General features: G+C 40.8%; 1 pseudogene; it reads right to left on the bottom strand.

Annotated features, from left to right (window-relative positions):
• LOC105524738 overlaps positions 1 to 6,828 on the bottom strand; it is a 27,967-nt pseudogene extending 21,139 nt beyond the window's left edge.
• Between the last annotated feature and the right edge of the window lie 874 nt (positions 6,829 to 7,702).

Genomic DNA, 7,702 nt, shown 5'->3' with positions numbered 1-7,702 from the left:
AAAAAAAAACTCCCTCAGCTTTTGTTTGTATGGGGAAGTGTTTGTTTTTTTTTTTTCTTTATTTCTGGATGACCCCGCCAGGTACAGTATTTTGGGTTGACAGTGTATTCTTTCAACACTTTGAATATGCGATCCTACTCTATCCTGGACCGTAAGGTTACTACTGAGAATTTATTGCTAACCTTACTGGAACTGTTTTAAGTGATTTGCTTTTTTCCCTTTTGTTGCTTTCAGGATTTTTCTTTGTCTTTGACTTTTGAGTTTAGTTATGTCTTGGTGTAATCTTCTTTTGATTAAATATGACTGGAGAGCTTGGGTCTTTCTGTACCTAGACATTCAGATCTTCCCCCAAATTTGGAAAGTTTTCTGGTTTTTTAAAAAATAAGCCTTTTAATCCCTTGTCTCATTTCTCTTGCTCTTTTTTTTTTATAACACATGCTTTACTCTTTTGATGTTGTCACATAAATCCCATTTGCATTTTTTTATTTAAAAAAATTCTTTCTTCTCTTTTTCCCTTTGGTTGTATATCTTCCAATAACCTATCTTCAAGTTTGCTGATTCTTTCTTCTATTTGATCAGTTCTGCTGCTGATGCTAGTTTATTTGCATTTCATTCATTGTATTTTTCAACTCAAGGATTTTTGACTTTTAAAAATAATTTTAATGTCTCTCTTAAATTTTTTATTTTCATTGTTTACTTCTTTTCTGACCTCATTGAATTATTTTTTCTGTATATTGTTGACATTCGCAGAGTTTCTCAAAAGAATTATTTTGGATTATTTGTCAGGCAGTTCACATATCTCCCCATTCTGGGGACTTTTCTACTGGAAAATTTTTGTATTCTTTTGGTGGTGTTACATCTCAGTTTTAAATGTTTCTTGTTGCCATATATTAATATCCACACATTTGAATAAGTGGGTAATTATTTCAGTCTTTGCAGACTGACTTTTTCTGAGAAAACTTTTACCAGTCAGCCTACCTGGTGATTATGAGACTGCCATCCAGTGTGGACTTGATGCTGAAATCCTTGGGTAACCTGGTCTGGGTCAGCAAGTGAGAGGCCCTGGCATCTGAGTCCATGGGGTTTGGCCTGGGAGTTATGGAACTTGGATCTACCAGGAGAAACCAGCTAATTTGGTCAGCAGTAGTGGACCTAGACCTTGTATCCAGGAGGGTGGGCCTGGGGCCTTTGTCCTATATCCACAGGGGCCAGTTCAAGGCTTAGGTCCACAGGGGCTTACCTGGCATAAGGGTGGGCCTTGAGCCTGCATTTGCAGAGGCCAGCCGGGAACTAAGCTGGGGCTGGGCCTGGCCCTTGGGTCCACTGGAAAATGTCTGGAGCCTCACTCCATAGGGGCAGTCCTGGGACATGGGTCCACGTGTTGGCCTGAAGTACTTGTCTGCAAGAATGGTCCTGAGCCTTGATTCACGGAGGCCAGTCTGGCACTGGGATGCACTGGGTTAGGCCTGGATTCTTGAGTCTAATGGAGCTGACTTGAATGCTTGGGCCACTAGAACCTGGGGCCACAGGGTCTAGCCTAGAGCCAGCCTGGTGCAGGTGTAAGCATGGAGTCTAGGTCTGTGGCAGAAGGTGTGGATCCTGGCGTTATGCATGCTGGCCTAAATCCTTGAGCCACAGGATCTGGTCTGGAGCCTGAGGCTGTGGGACTGACCTGGAGCCTGACTATTCTGAGGCCAGCTCTCAAGCTAGCTGTGTGGGTATTGGCCCACAGGCTAGGTCTGCAAGAGTTGGACTTGGACCACAAGGACTCACATGAGACCTGAGTTCATAGGGGCAGACATGAAGCTTAGGTATCTGGGGCCTGGTCCAGCACTGGGATTGTCTCTGATAGGCCTGGACTCTGGATCTTCTGGAGCAGGATTGGACCCTGGATTTGCTAGAGCAGGGGACTACAGGGCCAGCATGGAGAGTGCAGAGGCAAGGACCAGCCTAGCACTAAGCAGGCCTAGAATCTGTGTCCCTAAGTACCAGTGGGATACTTGAGGCCAGGGGTGCGGACTTGGCAGCGGGTCTGAAGCCTGGGAACGTGTTGGCCAACTCAACTCTGGGTTGGTCTGAAACCTGGAGCTGACTTGTAGCTGGGCATGCAGAGGCTGATCTGGTACTGAGTAATCTTGGAGTTTGTATACACAGGGTCCAACATAGAGGCTGGCTTGCAGGTACCAGCATGATGACTAGGATTGGAGGTTTGTCTGTTCCTGGGGCTGGCCTGGAGACTGAGTCTGTGGGGAATGGCCTGGCACTGCAGTGGATCTGAAGCCCAGGACCACTGGTGTCAGTCCTGGAGCATGGGGCCACTGTAGTTAACCTGGTGGTAGGGTGATCCAGAGTACAAGTCTGTTTTGGCATGCCTGGAGCCTAAGATTGTGGAATTTGGCCTAGTGTTGGGGTGGGCTTAGAAGCTTAGTCTGTGGGTACTGCCCTGGGGTCTGGTTTGTGGGGGCATGCCTAGTGCTGGGTTTTACTTGGGTCAGCCCACTGTTGGGGTCCAAGGCAGAGTCCTGTGATCACTTCCCCCTTCTCCCCCAAGCAGAGGGTATCTCTCCGCACACTGTGCTGCCTGGGTATGAAAGAAGAGTGATGTGGGCATTACAAAACTGTCCTCCCTACGTTCCTTAATGCATCTTTTTAATTTCTGTGCTACATCCAGGTTTTGTAATAGTTTACCAGGTTTCCTTAGCTTTTGTGAAGGTATTTTCATGTATGGAGTGTTGTTCAAATTGATGTTTCCGTAGGGGAACAAACACTGAAAAGTCCTATTCCACCATCTTACTGATGTCCTCATAATTTTCAAAAGGTAATGAGAATCAAAAATGTTTCAGATACCTGCAACAAATGAAATTGGTATAAAAATGTGTGCAATGCACACTGTTGAGGAAGTACTATTGCTACAACTATGGCTTGTTTATATTCACAGTAGAAAGAAATGCTAAATTTCAGTTAGAGGTTAATGAAAATAGCAACATAACTTCTTTCCTCCTCCCAGTTCACAAATCTCCTTGAATTCTGTTTACTGGTCTCTCAGGATTCCATAGACCCAGAGTAAAAGAACCATGGTATATGAATGAAGCAAGCAGAATCACGCATGCCTGTTTTCCCGGAAGAAGGCAGCCCTACTTAGCTCTACCAATTTGTTGCCCAGAAGGAATGCCAGCTCACTGGTGTCAGATTTTCTCTTTCCAGAGAAATGGGAAATCTCTATTTTAACATGCTGGTAAATAAATTCAAAAACAGAAAAAAAAAAACCACTTTGCAGGTCATATGCAACATCTCTGTGGGCTGTATATGGACAAGGAACTAACAATTGTACCTCCTCTTAGTATTATTTTTTTAGGCTTTCTAAACTCCTTTGAATTTCCCCTCCTCCTACTTGGCTTTGTAATGCAACTGCTTTGGGGAGGCTAGAGATTCATAACTAATAAGGAGTTAAATAGGCTATGTACAACTAGATCAAGGATTATCTTGTACTATAACAGAAAGATAACTATAAATCATTAATTTTTAAAGAGTAAAGCAGGGCAGAAAAAATCTTTTCATCAATATCAACCATAAAATATCAAAGAGCCTAAAGTAACTTCAATCTAATAAGCATATGTGATAACCTATTCTGTGCTAGATAATATGTGGTAAAAGAAATTACAGGTACTATACTGTTTAAAAAAATATTTTTGCCACTGATGAATGCAAACCTGAATCATAGTTTAGTTTTGCCTGTTTTCATCACATTGAGCTTTGAAGTTCCCTTGTGTTGTTTCAAGTTTAGAGGTAACAATGTTAAGAGAAACAATATTTCTATGAATGTTCTTTCAAATGTCTGAGGGTATACATGTGCAAGAATTTCTCTAAGGAAAATATCTAGGGGTGAAATCGCTGAGACAAAGGCAATTGCTTTTTTTGTTGTTGTTAGCTAGATTATGCAAAATGTTTCTCATTGCAGTTACACGAACTTGCATTTCCACCAGCAGTGTATGAGGATTTTAATCTCTCTACATCTGTGCAAATATAAGGTACAGTCTTTTTTAAATTTTTACAATTTAATGGTGTATAAGTGTATTTTATGGGGTCTTTGGCATTTTCTTGTGGACTAATGAGAGAATTTTGTCATATATTTATTGACCTTTTGGATTTTTCTACTGAATTGTTTGTTGAAGTCTATAGTGGATGCTATCATGTGCCCCCCAGATACTCCTCTCGAGGACAGAAGCACTCACTGTCAAGCTACTGAGAGTGTTGGCAACAGATAGATCTCAGCTGAATTTCTCCCCAAGATAGGGCTTACCAAAGTGTACATACCTTTCTCAGGGTCAGCCTGCATCCACTGGCTGTTTGATGTGAGTATATAAAGGCCCTGACCTCCATCCCAATTCAGGACAGCTTTGAAGGGCCATTCTAGCTCCAGAACCCCCATAGGATTGTCTGAGGTCTTTGCTGTGAATGCATTGTAGTTCTTCCTTTCCTTGTGTCCTGTGCTGCTTCTTCCACTTCCCCATAAGTTGCGATCCTGAGATCATGTCCCAATACATTTTTTATGTTATTTCTAAAATCACTACATTTCTGGCCAGGCGCAGTGACTCATACCTGTAATCCCAGCACTTTGGGAGGCCGAGGCAGGCAGATTGCTTGAGGTCAGGAGGTCAAGATCAGTCTGGCCAAGATGGTAAAACCCCGTCTCTACTAATAATACAAAAGTTAGCCAAGTGTGGTGGCTTGCATCTGTAATTTCAGTTACACAGGAGGCTGAGGCAGGAGAATTGCCCGAACCCGGGAGGCAGAGACTGCAGTGAGCTTTGATTGTGCCACTGTACTCTAGCCTGCACGAGAGTGAGACTTTGTCTCAGACAAAAAAAAAAAAAAAAGTGTTAAATCACTACATTTCTGTCTTTCAAATTTAGATCTTAATTCATCCTGTAATTAATTTTTGTATGTGATATGATAGAGGTCTTGTATCACTTTTTTCCTACATGGATGACCAGTTGTCCCAGCATTATTCATTGAAATACCCACCCCTTCCCTAATAATATGCAATACCATTTCTATTACATTAAGTAACACAAGTGTCAATTTTGGGGCCTCTATTTTTGTTCTAATACTACACACACAGTTACTTATAATAGCTTTATAATTAGGCTTGATACCTGGTGGAGAAAATCTCATGAGTATCGGTTTTTCTCCTTTAAACCATTAATTGAGTGGGTTGTATTTTTGTAATGTTAAATCAACTTTGCATTCACAGAATGAACTCACCTTGATCATAATGTATTATCCTTTACATATATTACTATACATTTCTGAATTCGGTTTGATAACATTTAGACCATGAATAAGATTGGCCTGTATTTTTTTTTTATGAATTGTCCTTGCAAGGTTTGAGGATCAAAGTTTCATTGGTCTCATAAAATTAATGTGAGTATGTAACAAACCTGCACGTTGTGCACAGGTACCCTAGAATTTAACGAATAAAAAAGAAAAAAAAAAGCAGGTGGGGGCCACAGTGGCTCACTCCTGTAATCCCAGCACTTTGGGAGGCTGAGGCGGGCATATCACCTGAGGTCAGGAGTTCAAGACCAGCCTGACCAACATGGTGAAACCCCATCTCTGCTAAAAATACAAAATTAGCTGGGCATGGTAGTGTGCACCTGTAATCCCAGCTACTCAGGAGACTGAGGCAGGAGAATCACTTGAACCCAGGAGGCGGAGTTTGCTGTAAGCCAATATCACACCATTGCATTCCGGCCTGGGCAACAAAAGTGAAACTACGTCTCAAAAAAAAAAGGAGGTGGGTTATGTAGAAAAACTGGGATGACAGTATATGACTTGGTGGCAAGAAGCCAGGCAAAGCAGAAAATGAAACTACAAAGGTCTGGTATGTAAAATGCATACTGGGTTGAAGCCTGGTTTTATATCATTCCTCTCCCCTTAGATAGTACCTTGTCCATAGGTCAGTCACAGCACTTCTAAAGTGGACCAATTTATATGCTGTGTCTCTCTTCTTCTGCTAGGTTGTAAACTTGCTGAGCACAGGAAACATGCATGTCAGTCTTTGGATTCCTGGTCTTTAACAGATATTCCTACACATGGCTGATAAATGTTGATTAACTGAATTAAGCAGTATAGTCTTGAGATCATTATCTGTGGAATGGTTTTGCAGAAGTTCCACGAGTTAATAAAATGTTGAAAACACCAAAATTTGTTCCTAAAACAAGGATCTTGAGCAGTCCCTAGAATAAAATGTTTGGAATTTATCCACAAGAGTTAATTAAGCTGCATATGGTTCTTGTTGTTGTTTTGTTCTGTTTTGTTTTTTACTAAAGTTGTCCTTTTTAATAAGCGTTTAAGAAACTGTAACACAGCTTTGCATGCACAGATGCATTGAAGTCATGCATCTGATGTTTAGACTCTGCTGATAACCTCACTGCATTGCCTTTACAATGTGTAGGATAAAAGGATGCACCCCATGGGTGTCTGTGACTGGTTCTGTTAATAATTGTTCTCCTTTTCTCATTATAGTTTGACATTTTAGAAGCCAAATGCTGTTCCACATTCTATTAGCCTCTTGCACTGGATTGGGACTGAGGTTTAGAACAAAGAGAAAGTAAAAATGGAAAAACATGTAAGAGTGAAATGGCACAACTAGGATAATAACTTTAGCTCAATTCACCTGCTGACACCTGGAAATTAAGGAGCAATCACTTACGCAGACAGATCAAAGGAAAGGTGCGAGGAGCCAGGGACAGAGCAGTCTGCCCCAGGTGCTGGTCAGTTCCTTTCTCATGGGTGTTGTCAGTTACCAGAGTATAAGTCAGCCATTGTTGCAAAATGTACAACCACAAAATTTCAGTGTCATACAATACTACGGTGTTGATTTCATTCACATGTGGCTGATACAGGCTGGACTTGGCTGGACAGCTGTAAGCTGCTGATTGGACCTAAGTCTGCCTGAGGCTTCATCCTTCTTTAATTAAACACTTTTCAGGAGAAACTTAACTCATGGCAATGTGGAGAAACAAGAGAGGTTGCACAACCAGGCAAGCCCTGACCACATGGCCAAGCCCAAACTCAAGGAGGTAGTGAAGCATATTTTTTCCACAAAAGTGTCAGAGAAGGAAGTAAATATTTTGGAATGACTAATGTCCATAGGCAGAGGCCTAGTCTGAAGCATTTCTATAATAATGGAGATAATTGTGCTAAAGAAGTCAAGGGTAGGTGATTCTTATATTTCACAACTCCTGGGTATTTTTACTGGGAAATGTTGCTGATAGGACAATGAATTGATACTATCTTTCTAGGGCATATTTGCAATATATATTAGCAATTTCTTACCTATTGACTTCTAAGAATTTGTCTGAGATGTATAGAAAGATTTTTATATAAAGTCATCCATCTCACTTTTATATTAGTGAAATACTGGGGAAAATTACAAGTGTTTGGTTGAATAAAATATGTGTCATCCAGATAATGGAATATTTATGCCACATTTCAGTGATGTTATACCAGAATATTTAATGACATGGAACAGTATTGCCAATATTCTTGCTTAATGGAAAAAAAAGCATGTTACAAAACAGCAGATATTTTGTTTTAAATCATGGATATATGGGTATTCATATTAAGCTTCTGTAAGGATATCAAATAAAATATAATAACAGTTATTTGTAGATGGAGCTAATTTTCATCTGAAATT

The sequence above is a fragment of the Colobus angolensis genome, unplaced genomic scaffold (assembly GCF_000951035.1).
Source record: "Colobus angolensis palliatus isolate OR3802 unplaced genomic scaffold, Cang.pa_1.0 Scaffold505, whole genome shotgun sequence".
Classification (NCBI taxonomy): Eukaryota; Metazoa; Chordata; class Mammalia; order Primates; family Cercopithecidae; genus Colobus; species Colobus angolensis.
This window is presented reverse-complemented; position numbering and strand designations above follow the sequence as displayed.